Here is a 19,277-nt window from a genome sequence, read left to right as displayed (position 1 = left end):
ACCAGAGACATGGAAACATGGAACCGATTGACAAATGTCAGAGGGGAGGGATGTAGGAAGAATGGAAGAGATTAGGGAAATAACATTTATGATTATAATATGCATAGCCCATAGACACAGAGAACTATGTGGTGAAGGCTTTGGGGGAGTGGAGGGGGCTGGATGGAGGAGGGCAAAGAGGGGGATAATGGGGAATATCTGTAATAGTTTCAACAATAAAAAAAGAATGGAAGGTTGTTTCAACATTTTAAAATTCACATGCCATTTACAAGACTAACACCTTAAAGAAGAAAAAGCATTTAAAAATATTGCAAAGGATGCAGACAAAATATTTGCCAAATTCAACATCATTTATAATTATAAAAACTCTCAAAAAACTAGAATAGAAAATACATTTCTTTCACCTGATAACATATCTGCAAAATGCTCAGCCTATGGCAATACTGAAGACAGAATATTGTATCCCTAACAACAGTCAAGTATATCTTATCTTACTTTTTAAAAATACATGTAGGATATTTTAACTAATAAAATAGGCAAGAAAAATAAATGAAAGCTACATCATTGACAAAGGAAAAAAAAAGTGTTTGCATTCATAGATGATATCATTGTATACATAGAAAATCCCAAAGAATTCACAAGAAGCTAAATCAGCAAGTATCACTGAATGAGTTGTAAGATGTAAGAACAATATGTGGGGAGGTTGGGGAGTTAATGGGGGGAAGAGGACACATGTGTAATACCTTAATCAATAAAGAAATTAAAGATTGGGGGAAAAAAAGAACAATATGTGAGAGACAAGTTTTCAACTGTCAGAGAAGCGGGTTACAAATAAGCAAAGACTAGAATAAAGTCTGTTCAGCTGGATTGGAAATGGACATATCAGTAAAAACTATTTTTTCAATAGAAAAATGGATAGGAAATGAATGTAGATACCTGTAAATGTGTGGCTTAGTATACATACTAGCTCTATTTGTCAAGAGGGCCTATAACCTGTGGACACCCGAGTAACAATGAGTACACCTAGAACCTAGATCATAGTTTCTAAATATCATTATCCAATAAAAGAAACCAGTCAATACTCCTTGGATAACCAGAAATGGGTAAGGAAAATAAAAGATGAACATAGATACCCTGTGGTGTCAGAAAGTAAGAAAGTATTAGAAAAAAAGGGGGGCCGTGGAATGGAGACATATCAAAAGGACATAGGAGCCAACATGAAAAAGCTCCCAAGGGCTGAAACAGGAACAATTTGACCAACAATGTGCTATCTTTGCAACTTTTTATGTTTAAAATTATATCAATATGAAAAAGTTAAAATGATAAAATGTAAATGGTTAAATTATACTATTCTAAAGAGCAACCACAGGATTATATAGTGTCTTTGACTCTCAGGACCAAATTCCAAACTTGAAACATTGTTGAAAGTTTACATATTTGGGGAATAAAAATTGAAACATATTTAAAAAATAAAAAATAAAGTAGAAATTATCCTATCTTCACAGTTTCTTACAGTAATTATCTGTTTTCAAATTCAATTATCCCATACAAAGAACAGTTGCAAAAAATATCAGTCTCTTCATTATACAAAAGGAAAACTAAGGTTAAGAGAAAGTTCATTTTTTTCTAAATCACACAGCTAATTAGTTACAGAATCATGAATTTAACACAAATATCCTAACTTGAAATTTTGTGTGTTCTATTAACCAAATCTTGGTATTAATTTACTCTAAGTTGTTGCTGAACTATACTTCATGTATTGAGGAATAGTAGTTCTTGACTAATGTCTCTTTTTTATAGTACTGCTTTTGCTAATATGTTCCTATTTAAAGAAAATCTCTTTCTCCTAACTAAAGGAATAAAGTTGATACAAATCAACTTCTAAATGATGAACCTCTGAAATCACCTTTTAAGAAATAACATTGTTTTGCTTTAATTTTGATAAGATTCTTTACATTGAGTGTTTGACAACTATTTATTCATAATATTTGGCTTTCACATAAAGATTTAAGTTTTTAGAAGGCAAATAATCCTCTCCACTAATAATTACAGGGTAAAACAAGATGGTTGTTAGAGTATTAAATTTGACAGTAAAATAGTAGTCAAGTTTTCAGACTAATTTAAATTCGCCAATCAAAATAAGCAAATACTCTAGAAAAATCAATTGTACTGGACAAAAAAGCTGTTCCTAAAGTGTTAACTAAAATTTTTATTGGTAGTTCATCTCATGGTAAAATTGCATAACATATAATGAACCTAAAGCAGTCACATTTTAGTGCAAAAAAGTAAAATTTAAAAGCTATCAAGATTGCAGCATAAAATATCCAATATTTAAACCAAAAAAGAGGGGATAGTAGAAGAATATCATGTAAGGAAAAATATCCTGTAAATAAATTACATCTAGAAAACTTTTACTTTAGAAAATTAACTTTCATTTGTAATGCTAACAGCAAGACACCCAGGTAAAACATACATGGTGTCAAAACAAGCCAAAGGAAAATCGTTTGGGAAAAAAAATGAAAAAGGATCGCAAGTCAAATTCATAGAAAATATTCCTTTATTAACCTTTGGTTGAGAATATGTTTGTATATTTTCAGAAAACAACTCTGAGACCATGTGGATTCCTGCAACAGAGAGGAAATGACAGGAGTGCTCCAGCCATGAAGTCAGAAGAGAAACAGTCCAGAGATGGAAGACGCTGACCATGCCTTGCCATACTAGCAGTCAGCAGATGTGCGTCACTGCAGATTGCCCAGGACCAAACCAGAGAGGGTCGGACCTGCATTACCACCATTTGTCCACCATCCAGAACTGAAATATCATTGCTGTTATGAACACATAAACAACTGCTGGACATAGAAACTGGCACTCAAAAGAACTGTTGGCCCAGAAAGAAACTCACTATAGACTGATTCATTTGCCTCTCAGCATAACTATTATTGCTTGTCTCATTTTCGGTTCCTATAAGTGTATTCCTAGTATCACATGAGCTCACTCATCTAGGGGAAAAGATGAACAACATAGACTGAAGAACAAGAACAGCATTGATCAGACTGTCAGACCTCAGAGGGAAGGTAGGGGAGGGTGGGGACAAGGGAGATAGATCAACCAAAGGACTTGTGTGCTTGCATATGAGCCTAACCAATGATCACGGACAACAGTGGGAGGGGGGCATGCGTGTGGGGGAGTTTGGGAAGGGAATGGGGGGGTTGATGACAAATATGTGATACCTTAATCAATAAAGTAATTAGAAAAAGATTTAAATTTTTATATTTGAGCTTATAGACTCTTTTACGAGGGCTGTGCATTGGGGCATAGATCTGATTATATTTATTCATTAGTGTGCTGCTAATTAAAAACGTGTTTCATTAAACTTGTAAAAAAAGACTTAAGGGGAGAATGAAAATGTTGAAATTAAGTACCCCTAGGCTATAAAATATCGTCAACAGTTGAGCTGTTAAAAATAAAGTGGATAGCAAGAGTGTCAAAAGTATCTGTCACTTACTGCAATGTATGCAAACCAAAATAAAAACTAAAAACATACATGTCAGGTATGGCAGGTAATGTTAAATAGTATTTTCCTAAGTCAGACTATATATAGGGATGTGAGTCATTTGGCTTGTGGCTAATTCCTTAGATCATAGTATCACACTTACACATATTTCACTTTTGATAACCTAATGGAGCTCTTGATTATAAAATTGGGTCAACCTGCCATTATTAATAGAAGAATGATGATTTTGAATATTTTACTATTAAGCACTTAAGCTGGTAATGATTAGATTATGGTTTTTTGGCTTTATACTTAAAGAACGAGTAACTATAATATCTCTATTCCTGATCTAGCCCTTGGGTAAATTATGCAGTAGGCAGATTTTGCCTTTGACATACTTGTATATTTTTATGCGTTATGGAGCACTTCTCCATTATCTCTATGCTTTCCAATGCTCTCATGCTGTATTTGCTTTTATTAAGTCCCCAATAATGCTGTCCCACTGATAAGAACAAATTGATGTTATATTGATGTTCCAAATTGCATGATCACTCTTTTTATATCTGCCATTCAAAATTTTTATTCTTTAGCTTGTAAGAACTAAACTAGGTTCTTGTCTGTAAACCATCTAATTATTGCAATGTACAGTAAGATACATTATCATCCCTAGTCATCCTACAAATAGAGAATACTTGCTAAACAAAAAAGCATGTTTGGGTACAGTGATGGGAAATATAAACAATACAAGGATCTGAAATCCAAACAAGTTTCAAGGTGGGCTGCTGAGCCTGTCTGGTGTGGTTCGGTATTTGAGCATCAACTTATGAACCAGGAGGTCAGAGTTCCATTCCAGGTCAGGGCACATGCCCAGGTTGCAGGCTTGGTACCCAGAAGGGGACATGCAGGAGGCAGTTGATCAATGATTCTCTCTCATCATTGATGTTTATATCTTTCTCTCCCTCTCAATTCCTATCTGAAATATATATTTGAAAAAAGTGGGCTGCTGAAAAAGTAAGAGTCCTCTAGATCAAAAGAAGAAAATGAGTCTGCAGAGTTCAGGCAGGAAAAAGATGTGAAGCAAAATGCAAGCTACTTTGGGCATATCCAATAGATAAGTAAAAACAAATAAGGAAACAACAAAAAGTAAAGCAATGTTAATTACTTCAGCTATAATATATAGTAGCATGTTTAATGTATTTATTCATTTTTCCACCCTATCTAATAAAAGAGTAACATGCTAATTAACCATCACTCTGCTACACCCTCAAGCCATGCACACCAGCCAATCAGGAGTGAATATGCAAATTAACCCAACCAAGATGGCTGTGGCCACTGAGTGAGCAGGAGGCTTGGGTTTCCCCAGCAATGGAGGAAGCCAAGCTTTATGCACACCCTGGCAGGCCCAGGCCTCCACTCAAGGTTACAAAGTTTCAATTATAGAAGATAAATAAATCCCAACAAAAATGGCTGCGGACACAGAGCTGGAGAGAGCAGGAGGCTTGAGTTGCCCCCGGTGGTGGAGGAAGCCAAGCTTTCCGCACACCCTGGCAGGCCCAGGCCTCCACTTAAGGCTACAAAGTCTCAATTATAGAATATAAATAAATCCCAACATAAATGGCTGTAGCCATGGAGCAAGCAGGAGGCTTGGCTTCGCTCAAGGCTACAAAGTTTCAATTATAGAAGATAAATATATCCCAGATACCAGGGCCTCCACTTGGGTCGCCAGGGGGCATGGCCAGCCTTCAAACCACCACAGGCCCCTTGCCCAGGCCATGCCATGCCCCAAGGGAACCCCCTCCCTGAACTGGGACACCCTTCAGGGCACACCAGCCAGCCCCCACCCATGCCCCAGGCCTGTATTCTATCTAATAAAAGAATAATATGCAAATTGACCATCACTCTAACACACAAGATGGCTGCCCCCATGTGGTCAAAGTTGACTGACCCCATGTGGACACAAGATTGCCACCACAAGATGGCCAGCAGGGGAGACCAGTTGGGAGGGAGCAGGCCTTCAAGGGAGGGCAGTTGGGGGCAATCAAGCCTGCAGGTGGGACAGTTAGTGGTGACCAGGCTGGCAGAGGAGGGAAGTTGGGGGCAACCGGGCCTGCAGGGAAGGGCAGTTGGGGGGGACCCAGGCCTATAGGAGAGAGCAGTTGGGGGGAGCAGGCCTACAGGGAGGACAGTGAGGGGCAAACAGGCTGGCAGGAGAGCAGTTAGCCATCAATCAGGCTGTCAGGGGAGTGGTTAGGGGGTGATCAGGCTGGCAGGCAGAAGCAATTAGGGGTAATCAGGAAGGCAGGCAGGTGAGCAGTTGGGAGCCAGGAGTCCTGGATTGTGAGAGGGATGTCCTACTGCCTGTTTAGGCCCAGTCCTACCTGGATCAGGCCTAAATAGGCAGTCAGACATCCCTTGAGGGATCCCAGATTGGAGAGGGTGCAGGCTGGGCCGAGGGACACACCCCCACGTGCATCAATTTCATGCACCGGGCCTCTAGTTATTTTATAAAATACATATTGAGTTCCTATGTACATATTTTCTGCTAGATGCCAGGGATAATATGGTTAGTGAAACCAGTTTCTGTTATCAAGATGTTTACTATTTCTGGGAGTGAAACAGGCATTGATCAAATAATCATACATATTTCTATGATATAAAGATGAATGGGTCAAGAAAAAAAAACAAAGGCAAAATAATTTACTTCTTAAGAGAGTTAAAAATTCTTTCAGGGGAAGTGATATTTGAGCTGAGATCATAAAATTGAGTTAAAGTGAAGATGAAAGACTGTGACTGGTAAAAGAAACAGCATGTTTAAAATCCATGTGATGAGAGAAAGCATGACTAGTACAAAAGGTAGGAAGTAGGCTGCAGCAAGGACAGCAAGAGAGAATATATAGAAATGAAGCCTAATTAAAGTTAGATCACACAGGACTTTTTATGATGTTAACTTCTCTTTCTTTTCCTTGCAAAAGGAAACCATTGAAAAGATTCAAATGGGTGGAGGATATAACCAAAATTGTAATATTTAAAAGGAAAGTTGAAGTAGAATGCAATGACAGGTAGATGGAGCAGAAAGTTGTTATAGATTAAATATATACTTCAGCAATAGCAGAAATTAGATAAGTGGTTGAAGAACAATTTGGTTGAAGAACATAATGGGATAAAGAGGGTCCATTTAATAAATGGTGTTGGAAACATTGGACAAATATGGGCAAAAAAAAAAAAAAGAAAATTGACCACTTTCTTACACCATAAACAAGAATAAACTCAAAGTGGATTAGACACCTAAATGCTAGACCCGAAATCATTAAAATCCTAGAAGAAAATATAGGCAGTAAAATCTTGACAATTTTGCAGCAATATTTTTCTGATATATATATATATATATATATATATATATATATATATATATATGTTGGGGCAAGGGAAACAAAATTAAAAATTAACAAGTGGGACTACATAAAAAGCATGTGCACATCAAAGGAAACCATCAACAAAATGAGAAGACATCCCATTTAATGGGAGAACATATTTTCCAATAGTATATCTGATAAAGGCTTAATATCCACAAATTATAAAGAACTTAGACAAATCAACACCAAAAAAAAAAAAAACAACCAACAACAAAAATACCACAAACAATCAAATTTAAAATGGGCAAAAAATATGAAAAGACACTTCTCAAAAGAGGATATACAGATGGCAAATAGACACATGAAAAAAATATACAACATTATTAATCATCAAATAAATGCAAATTAAACCACAATGTACTATCACCTCTCACCTGTAAGAATGGCTATCATCAATAAACAGAAAAACAACAAGTGTGGGTGAGGATGTGGAGAAAAGGGAACCCTCGTACACTGTTAGTGGGAATATAGATTGGTGAAACCACTATGGAAAGCAGTATGGAGTTACCTCAAAAAATTAAAAATGGAACTGCTTATGACCCAGTGATTCCACTTCTGGGAATATATTCAAAGATACTTGAAACACAATTTTGAAAGAATATATGCACCCCTATGCTCAATGCAGCATGGTTTACAATAGCAAAGAATTAGCAGTAGCTCAAGTGCCCATCAGTAGATTAGTGAATAAAAAGCTGTGGTACATTTACACAATGGAATACTACTTGGCCATTAAAAAGGAAAATAAGAAAATCTTAATCTTACCTTTTGCGACATAATAGCTATACCTGGAGAGTATTATGCTAAGTGAAATAAGCCAGTTAGAGAAAGACAATTATCATATGATTTCACTTCTATGTGGAATCTAATGAATAAAATAGAAACAGACTCATTGATGCAGAGATTAGACTGACAGCTATCAGAGGGGAGGGTTGTTGGTGGGTTGAGTGAAAAATGTGAGGAGATTAAGAAACGGAAAAAAAATCATGGACACAGAGAACAACATGGTGATTACCAGAGGAAAAGGGGAGCTGGGGCGTGGCTAGAAGAACATAAAAGGAGGATAAATGGTGATGTAAGGAAATTTGACTTGTGGTGGTGTACACATAATACAATACCCAGAACACGTATTATAGAACTGTGCACCTGAAATCTAGATAATTTTGTTAACTGATGTCACCCCAATAAATTCAATAAAAATGAAGGCTGAGGTGACTACAATAATTCATAGGTGTTTGTATACCTTAAAAGGTCAAATGTCTTTTCTCCATTAGGTATTCTCAACTGTCCTGCTTTACTCTCACACAGTCTGAAGAGAAATAATATTTTCAGCAGTTTTTTGGCTTTAATAGATTATTACTGTAATGCACTTTTATGAAGGTCTGTTTGAAAATTGACCGTATCAACTTATCTTATTTTAAACATATGAAAGAAAAAAGTCATTAGACTTTTGATGAAAGCCAACAGCATTGCATGTAAGGACTATTATTACAAGCATAAAAACTGCCTGTGGAAAAATAAAGAAAAATATCAAAGAAATAGGAAATAACTTTAAAAGTATAAATAATATATTTTTATTCTGAAAAGCATTTATGATGCATCCCTAAATCATTTTTTAATGTACAAATTTGTTAAAAGTGTGTATGAGTAAGTTCAAGCTGCCATAGCACATTACCACAGTCAGGTTAGCTTAAACAATTAAAGTTTATATTTTTACTGTTCTGGAATCTGAAAGTTTGAGGCCATGGTACCATCATGGTCAGGGCCAGATGAAGATTCTCTTCCTGTCTTGCAGACAGCCACCTTCTTGCTGTGGCCTCAAATGGTGGTCAGAGGAAAGATGAGTTCTCTGGTGTCTCTTTTTAGAAGGACACTAATTCTATTGTATCAAGGACCCACAGTTTTAACCTCATTTATCATAAGTTACCTCTTTGTAAGACTTATCCTACCTAATAAAATGGTAATCCATAAATTACCATCACTCCGCTATGCCCACGATTGGGCCAGCGGGAGGCACAGGGGGCGGGACTCGGGGTGACTGGGGTATCCGATTGGGCCAGCGGGATGCTGAGCTCACATCGCCAGCGGCAGCGCGAGCTCAGCATCTGCGCCATGGCTATGCTGCGGAACAGAAGGGGCCTCTGGGGCAGCAAGCTCACGTCCCACCGCGGACCATCAAAAGTGGGGGAGCTGGCTACCTGTCTGCTCCGGCACCAGGCCTTTCAGAAGCCTCTGCTGAGCCGGAGGCTTCTGAAAGGCCTGGTGCACCAGTGGACAGGCACCCAGCTCGCCCGCGATCGAAAGCAAAAGCATGTAGGGGACCCTACACATGCATGATTCAATCATGCACTGGGCCTCTAGTCCTATCTAATAAAACAGTAATATGCAAATCATCACTCTGCTACACTTACAAGCCATGCCCACCAGCCACGCCCACCAGCCAATCAGAAAGAGAATATGCAAATACACCCAATCAAGATGGCTGCAGCCTCGGAGAGTGGCCATGGTTGGAACTGGGTGATTGGAGCCAAAGATCAGAGGGGAAGATTGGAGCCAGCTGGGGTCCCCTGCAGGCAATCAGAGCCAGCTGGGGGTCCCTGCCCAGAGCCCAAGCCTCGGTCAGAGGCTTTCGGCCTTGGGCTTGGATGGAGCCGGGTGATAGAGCCAGCTGGGGTCCCCTGCGGGCGATTGGAGCCAGCTGGGGGTCCCTGCCCAGGGCTCGAGCCTCAAACGAGGCTTGCGGCATTGGCTGGGGACGGAGCTGGGCCATTGGAACCAGCTGGGGTCCTCTGCGGTGATTGGAGCCAGCTGGGGGTCCCTGCCCAGAGCCCAAGCCTGGGCCAGAGGCTTGCAGCCTTGGCCATTGGGGCGGAGCCTGGCAATCGGAGCCAGCTAGGGTCCCCTGCGGGCAATTGGAGCCATCTGGGGCTCCCTGCCCAGAGCCCAAGCCTCGGCCAGAGGCTTTCAGCCTTGGGCTTGGATGGAGCCAGGCAATAGAGCCAGCTGTGGTCCCCTGCAGGCGATTGGAGCCAGCTGGGGATCCCTGCACAGGGCCAGATCCTCAAACAGAGGCTTTAGGCCTTGGCTGCGGGTTGAGCCGGGTGAGCGGAGCCAGCTGGGGGTCCCTGCCCAGGGCCCAAGCCTCAGCCAGAGGCTTGCAGCCTTGGCTGTGGGTGGAGCCTGGCGATTGCACCAGCTGGAGGTCCCTGCGGGCCATCGGAACCAGCTGGGGGTCCCTGCTCAGGGCCTGAGCCTCAAACAGAGGCTTTAGGCCTTGGCAGGGGTGGAGCCGGAGATCACAGGAGATAGGTGTGAACTACAGAGGAAATACCTTTTCTGACCGCTCATTGGCTAAGCTCCCTGTATGCCACTGGTAATATTCTAGTAACTTGGGTATAAGAATCCAAAAAGGTGATCTAGGGCTTTTCCACCACACTCCTGGGGGGAAAAACGAAGGTCTGCTGCTGGAGGGCTAAGAAATGTCATATCCTGTCCTACACGGTTTGGCTCAGTGGATAATGCCTAGGTTTTCCAACCGCAGAGTCCAGGTTAGATTCTGATCAAAGGCATGTACCTAAGTTGCAGGCTCCTCCCTGGCTGGGGCCCAGGTCAGAGCTCATGCAGGAGGCAACCAATCTAAGTATTTCTCTCACTTTGATGTTTCTCTCTGTCTTTCCCTTTTTCTTTCACATTCTCTAAAAGTCAATGGAAACATATCCTCAGGTGAGGATAAAAAAAAGAAAGAAAGAAAGAAATGTCATATTCTATGAAAGACACATCTTGAAAATGCCTAAAGAAAGTTGTCATTTTTTCTTGATAAGGGACTGGAGTCCATGTTGATGAAAACACCTTGGTGGCTGCGGTGACTGGCAGTGGCTCCAGCAGCAGGGTGATGGGGCTGGTGCCTTTCCCTGATCAACCCGGTTGTCTCTCACAAAGGGAGGCCAGACTGCGGCTTAGGCCCGCTGCTTATGGGGAGCGGGCCTCAGCCATCAGTAGGACATCCCCTGAGGGCTCCCAGTATGTGAGAGGGGCAGGCTGGGCTGAGGAGACACCCCCCCCAGTGCACGAATTTCGTGCACCGGGCCCCTAGTCTCTAAATAAAATCACATTGGGGAAGAGGGCTCAGCATATGAATTTCCAGGGACAAAATCTAATCCAAACAGTGCATACTGATTTTAGAAATATAAAGGTTAAAGGCAAATAATTGTGTATATTGGCATGTAGAATATTAAAAAGTATTATGTATCCATAAAAATAGCAGAATGTTCTGGAAAAAGGAAAAAATTAGAAAACTATTTGAAATTAAAAATAAAATTGACAAAATAAACACTAAAAATGAGCTAAATAATGAAGTGATTATGGATTAAAATAAATATATTCTTTTAAATATCAAATAAGAAGATAAAGGTGTGAAAAAGATGGCAAAGAAGAAGAAACATATAACATATAGCCATACCGATCAGAGAAGAAATAAAAGGTACCCAAATGGGAAAAGAAGAAGCAAAATGTCCTTATTCACAAATGACATGATATTGTACAAAGAAAATCATAAAGACTCTATAAAAAAACTACTAGATTTGATAAATAAATTTGTCAATATAGCAGGATACAAAATTAACACCCAGGAATCTACGGCCTTTTTTATACACCGATAATGAACTCACAGAAAGATAAACTAAAATGAACAAACAAACAAACAAAATAACACCCATTTACCATTGCAACAAAAATGTAAGATATCTAGGAATAAACTTAACTAAGGACAGGAAAGACCTGTACTCAGAAAACTACAGGACTTTGTAAAAAGAGACAGAGGAAGATATACTAGTAAACAAGTGGTAGAATATATGATGTTCATGGATTGGTAGAATCAACATCATTAAAATTTCCATACTACCCAAAGCAATCTATAGATTCAATGCAATCCCTATTAAAATAGCAATGGCATATTTCACATACCTAGAACAAATTCTCCAAAAATTCATATGGAATAAAAAAAGACCCAGATAGCTGTAGCAATCCTGAGAAAAAAGAACAAAGTTGGAGGGATTACAATACCAGATATCAAGCTATATTATAAAGCCACTGTTCTCAAAACTGCCTAAGAACAGAGACACATAGACCACTGGAACAGAACAGTGAACCCAGAATATTAATATTTGACAAAGGAGGCCAGAGCATACAATGGAGTTAACACAGTCTCTTCAATAAATGGTATTGGGAAAATTGGACAGATACATGCAAAAAAATGAAACTAGACCACCAACTTACACCATACACAAAAATAAATTCAAAATGGATAAAGGACTTAAATGTAAAATGGTAAACCATAAAAATATTAGAAGAAGCAATAGGGAACAAAATATCAGACATAGCTCATAGCAATATCTTTACGGATACTTCTCCTAGGACAATGGAAACTAAGGAGAAAATAAAGAAATGGGATTACATCAAAGTAAGAAGCTTTTGCACAGCAAAAGAAACCATCAACAAAAGAACAAGAGAGCCCACTGCATGGGAGAACATATGCACCAATGTGACATCCAATAAGGGTTTAATCTCCAAAATTTATAGGGAACTCACACAACTTAAAAAAGGAAGATAAACAATCCAATCAAAAAATGGGCAAAGGGCCTACATAGACACTTTTCAAAAGTGGGCATAAGGAAGGCCAAGAGACATATGAAAAAATGCTCAAAGTCACTAATCACCTGAGAAATGCAAATGTAAACGACAATGAGGTATCATCTCACACCTGTCAGAATGGCTATCATTAACAACTCCACAAAGCACAAGTGCTGTTGAGGATGTGGAGAAAAAAGGAACCCTCGTGCACTGCTGGTGGGAATGCAGACTGTGCACCCACTGTAGAAAACAGTATGGAGTTTCCTCAAAAAATTAAAAATATAACTGCCATTTGATCCAGTGATCCCACTTCTGGGAATATATCCCAAGAAATCGGAAACACCAATCAGAAAGGATATATGCACCCCTATGTTCATAGCAGCATAATTTACAATAGCTAAGATTTGGAAACAGCCTAAGTGCCCATCAGCAGATGAGTGTATTAGAAAACTGGTACATCTATATGCTGCTATAAAAATGAACTTTTAGCATTTGCAACATCATGGATGGACCTGGAGAGCATTATGCTAAGCAAAATATGCTAGTCAGAGAAAGATAAATATCACATGATATTACTCATATGTAGAATATAATGAACAACATTAACAGAAATAGACCCAGAGACACAGAAGCATCATACAGACTGTGAAACCTCAGAGGGAAGTCAGGGTGGGGGTGTTAAGAGATCAACCAAAGTATTTATATGCATGTATATAAGCATAACCAATGGGCACAGATAGTTGGGGTCGGAGGGCATGTGCCGGGATGGGTGGGGGCAGGAGCAGGCAGGAGAGGTCAATGTGGGGAAAAGGAGACATATGTAATGCTTTCAGCAATAAAGAATTTAAATAAATAAAAAAGAAGTATAGAGCATACAAGAATTTGTTCCAATATCCTATGATAGATGTCCCAGAAGAGAGAAACATTAAAGGGATAGAATGATATAATCAAATAAGCAATTTTCTCAATGATAAAGAAAGGAAAAATTTTTTAAATGTAAAGATCACACTGACTCAATTCAGATGCTTAAAAAAATCTAGATACAATGTGTTGATGTTTCAAATTCTGTTTAAAAAGTAAATTGCATACTATGAAAAATTGCTTACTTTGTGACAGCAAGGGTGGACCTGGAGACTATTATGCTAAGTGAAATAAGCCAGGCAGGGAAAGACAAATACTATATGATTCCACTTATATGTGGAATCTTATGAACAAGATAAACTGACCAACAAAATAGGATGAGTGGCATGGATACATGAAACGGACTGTCAAACCTCAGAGGGAAGGACCAGTGGGGAGACTGGAAGATATTAGCTAAAGAATTTATATACATATATGAGTAGCCCATGGACACTGACAACAATGTGGTGAAGTTTGGTTGGGTCAGAGGCTGGGTGGAGGGGGACAAAGCAGAGGGAAATAGGGGACATCAGTAATAGTGTCAACAATAAAAGAACACATAGGCTTTCATTCTCATAATAAAAAAATACATTGCATAAGTTGTCTGAGATAGAAAATGTATGAAAAACAAATAACTAAAAGTCAGAATTGCAAAGCATTTATTTTAATTGTAAATACTAGGGAGTACAGCGATATTTACCAAGTTTAGTTACAAAATAATCTTTAAGCTATAATATGTGAGGACTAAATAAAATAATATATGTATAAACATGTTATTTTATTATTTATCATATCTATATATTTGTATAAATATGTATATATAATGTTCAGCACCCAATTATTTTTAATTATTTATTTTTATTATATATATTTATTTACTTTTTATTGAATTTATTAGGGTACCGTTGGTTAATAAAATTATATATGTTATATGTTTCAGGTGTACAATGCTATAATACATCATATGTATACTGTATTGTGTGCGCACCACCCGTCAAGTCTCCTTTCATCACCATTTATTCCCCTTATAAAGTGTTCTTCTCCCCTCACACCCCTTTCCTCTAGTAATCACCATACTATTGTCTGTGTCTATGAGGTGTTTTTTTTTTCTTTTGCTTAATCCTTTCACCTTTTTCATCCAGCCCCACAAACCCCTCCCCTCTGAGAGCTGTCAGTCTATGCTTTATAAGTCTGTTTCTATTTTTGTTTGTTAATTTTTTTCATTAGATTCTACATATGAATGAAATCATAAGGTACTTGTCTTTCTCTGACTGGCTTATTTAACTTAACAAAATGTTCTCCAGGTCCATCCTTGCTTTCCCAAAGGGTAAGATTTCTTTCTTTTTTGTAGTAAGTAGTATTCCATTATAAAGCTATAACTTGAAACATGATGATAATATAATTTAAATATAAGGACAAAATTAAGACTATTTGAACATTTAGGAATAAAAAACCTTCCACCCAGTAACTCTTTCTGTCAAAACAAAATTAAAAATTCATCATAATAATTTGGTGAACTCTAAAATTATATTTTAACCTATGGTTTCCCGTCTTATGTTTAAGTCCTGTATCCATTTTGAGTTTATTTTTTGTGTATGGTGTAAGTTGGTGATCTAGCTTCATTTTTTTGCATGTATCTGTCCAATTTCCCCAACACCATTTATTGAAGAGACTGTCTTGATTCCATTGTATGTTCATGCCTCCTTTGTCAAATATTAATTGAGCATAGTGGTTTGGGTCAATATCTGGATTCTCTATTCTGATCCATTGATCTATATGTCTGTTCTTGTGCCAGTACCAGGCTGTTTTGAGAATAGTGGCTTTGTAATACAGCTTGAAATCTGGTCTTGAGATCCCTCCTACTTTATTCTTCTTTCTCAGGATTGCTGTGGCTATTCGGGGTCTTTTTTTATTCCAGATGAATTTTTGGAGAGTTCTTTCTAGGTCTGTGAAATATGCCGTTGGTATTTTAATGGGGAGTGCATTGAATCTATAGATTGCTTTGGGTAGTATGGACATTTTAATGATGTTGATTCTAACAATCCATGAACATGGTATGTTCTTCCATCTGTTTACGTCTTCCTCTATCTCTTTTTTCAGTGTCCTGTAGTTTTCCACGAATAAGTCTTTTATCTCTTTAGTTAAGTTTATTCCTAGGTATCTTAATTTTTTTGGTGTGATGGTAAATGGGATTGCCTTTTTAGTCTCTCTTTCTGTAAGTTCACTATTGGTGTATAGAAATGCCATAGATTTCTTGGCTTTAATTTTGTATCCTGCTACATTGCCGAATCTAACTATGAATTTTTAAAAAGTTATGAATCAAAATTGTTTAAAATGGGCAAATATAATGGAGAATGGTTCATCTTACAGATATTAAATAATGGACAACTAATAAAATGAGAGATAGGAGAAAGAGTAAATATTTGTACAAACATTTCTCTTACGTTCAGAGATATTTATCAATTTTGATGAATAAATAGAAACTATAGTCAATTTGTTTAATGGAAACATAATAACATATTGAATAATAAAAATCAGTTTTAATACTCAATCAGTGAAGAATAAAAGAGAACAAAGACAACTCTATCAAACCAGCAAAATCAAGAAAGAAAAACATAAAGAAAAAACAACACTTAAGCATGGTTCAGCAAAAGCATAGTATTATATGAAACAAATATGATCCCATAATTCAATAATAAAAATCATGAATGTCTTAAATCCCCAAACTGTTTTTAATATTTTTAAAGTTATACCTTAAATAAAGATTTAATTGATAAGAAGTGTATATAAAACATATATTGAAAATAGGTACAACATTTCTAAGTCAAGGTAAAATCCAAAGTAAGAAAAACATTAAATTAAATGAAGACAAATATTTTTTTAATTTACAAAAGTGTTACTCAAGCCAGAAAATATGGCTAATTATTTTTATAGCAAAGGACAAAGCATGTAAATATTATTTTTAAATGTTTAATAATATTGGATTCAGAAGAATTTCTGAGGAAGGTACATAATCAAAAAGCTGCAAAAATAGATTATAGATTTTACTTTGTAAAGATTTTTATAGCAAAATGCAGCATAAATAAAATTATAAAACAAAATATAGGACTGGATAAGATATGTACAATGTATATCATTAAAAAAGATAAATATATAAAAGAATTTTAGAAACAATTAAGAACCTGACAAACAACCCAATGAAAATTGTTCAAGGGAAATTAATAGCAATTCACACAGGGAAAAGCATTTCAAATAAATACTTTTAATGTTCCTCAACCTTATTAGTAATCAGGTAAAACAAATAAGAATAGCAGTAAAGACTGTTTTCACCTCTCATAATGCCTATAGGTACCTTGTAATCTAAAGACTGAATATTAGAAGAACTTTAACCTATCTCTGTCTATTCAGAAAGCCATTATCAGTACACTGAAATGTGGCTGCATTCATAGATACCTCACCTTTACTTAACAAATTTTTGATGAATGAATCTGATTAGAAGACTCTTACGTGTATGCAGAACTCTAGGTAGAAAGGAATATTGGAAACATAAGAAAATACTTGTAGCATTTTAACCACTACAGTAAAGAAAGGCACTCTAGAGGTTACTGAAATTAATGTTTAGTGAGACAATTTACCATATTCACCACAGAAGCTGACAGAAATGTTTTTTTTTTAAATGAGAGTAAAGTCTTACAGTAATTCCCTTTTATAAAAAGGAAAACATATTTTCTACCCATGCTTTCATGTAATAGTGCAGTGCATGATCTAGTATACGTAACAAGAAAACAAATATCCCAAAACCAAAATTAGAATATACTCAAAAGGAAGAGGAAAATTATTATATTTGCAGAAAATTTATTGTCTACCTAGGAAATCCAACTGCATCATAAAATCACTAGAATTAGTTAGAGTTTATTAATATATTTGGTCATAAGATCAACACACAAAACTCTAATATATTAATTTAATATTTTCAGAATTAAAATGCTGTTTTTTGTATGTAACATAAAGTATTATATATTGTTATACTATAAATTTGCTTTATGTAAAAGAAAATCATTTTGGCATAATAACATCCAGAAAAAATGTAACAAAATAGAATTTTTAAAAAAATGGACAAATAAGAATATGAATATTAATTTACCAAGAATGTGATATTTAAATCAGTAGAGAAATAGTGTATGTCAATCATGTCTGACTATCTATTGAGGAAAGAAATAAACATACGTAGATCCCTGCTTGTGCCTTACCAAAACATTTTGCATCATGAGTTTTGGTTTCATCTCCAAAATGCAAAGAAATTAGAAGTCATCTGTCCTGTCCTTACAAGAAACAACTAGAACTAGCTTATTTCGCATAGCACAATGCTTTCCAGTTCCATCCATGCTGTTTCAAATGGTAAAAGTTCCTTTTTTTTTTTTTTTTATAGTGGCTTAGTATTCCATTGTGTAAATGTACCACGGTTTTTTAATCCACTGATCTGCTGATGGGCACTTAGGTTGTTTCCAAATTTTAGCTATTGTAAATTGTGCTGCTATGAACATGGGGGTGCATATGTCCTTCCTGATTGGTGTTTCTGGTTTCTTGGGATATAGTCCTAGAAGTGGGATTACTGGGTCAATGGGAGTTCCATTTTTAACTTTTTGAGGAAACTCCATACTGTCTTCCACAGTGGCTGCATCAGTCTGCATTCCCACCAGAGGTGCAGGAGGGTTCCTTTTTCTCTGCATCCTCTCCAGCACTTGACATTTGTTAATTTGTTGATGATAGCCATTCTGACAGGTGTGAGATGGTATCTCATTGTTGTTGTGATTTGCATCTCTCGGATGATTAGTGACTTTGAGCATGTTTTCATATATCTCTCGGCCTTTTGTAGGTCCTCATTCAAAAAGTGTCTATTTAGGTCCTTTGCCCATTTTTTGATTGGATTGTTTATCTTCCTTTTGTTAAGTTGTAAGAGTTCCCTGTAAATTTTGGAGATTAAACACTTATCTGAAATAGCATTGGAAAATATGTTCTCCCATGCAGTGGGTTTTCTTGTTGTTTTGTTGAGAGTTTCTTTTGTTGTGCAGAAGCTTTTTATTTTTATGTAGTCCCATTTATTTATTTTCTCCTTAGTCTTCACTTTCCTAGGAGCTGTGTAGGTAAAGACATTGCTATGACATATGTCCACTATTTTTCTGCCTATAGAGTCTTGTACGATTTTTATGGTTTCCTGTCTTATATTTAAGTCCTTTAGCCATTTTGAGTTTGTTTTTGTGTATGGTGTAAGTTGGTGATCTAGTTTCATTTTTTTTGCATGTATCTGACCAAATTTCCTAGCACCATTTATTGAAGAGACTGTCTTGAGTCCATTGTATGCTCTTGCCTCCTTTGTCAAATATCAATTGAGCATAATGGCTTGGATGATTTCTGGGTTCTCTGTTCTGTTCCATTGGTCTATATCTCTGTTCTTGGGCCAGTACCAGGCAGTTCTGGAGAGCATTATGCTAAGTGAAATAAGCCAGTTGGAGAAAGATAAATATCATATGATCTCACTCATATGTGGGATATAATGATCAACATAAACTGATGAACAAAAATAGATCCAGAGACAATTGGCAAGGGAGATGGGGGGATTAAAGATCAACCAAACGACTTGTATGCATGCATATTAGCATAACCAATGGACATAGACACTGGAGCAGTGGGAGCTTGCTCTCAGGGGTGGGAATGGCTGGGGTGCAGGGGTCAATCGGGGAAAAAGAAGACATACATAAAATTTTATACGATAAAAAAAACTAAGAAATTGAAAATAAATGACTTTTCTTAACCCATTAGAAAGCTGAGTTTGTAAGGCAAACCCT

The sequence above is a fragment of the Eptesicus fuscus genome, chromosome 1 (assembly GCF_027574615.1).
Source record: "Eptesicus fuscus isolate TK198812 chromosome 1, DD_ASM_mEF_20220401, whole genome shotgun sequence".
Taxonomy (NCBI): domain Eukaryota; kingdom Metazoa; phylum Chordata; class Mammalia; order Chiroptera; family Vespertilionidae; genus Eptesicus; species Eptesicus fuscus.
Note: the sequence above shows the minus strand (reverse complement) of the source record.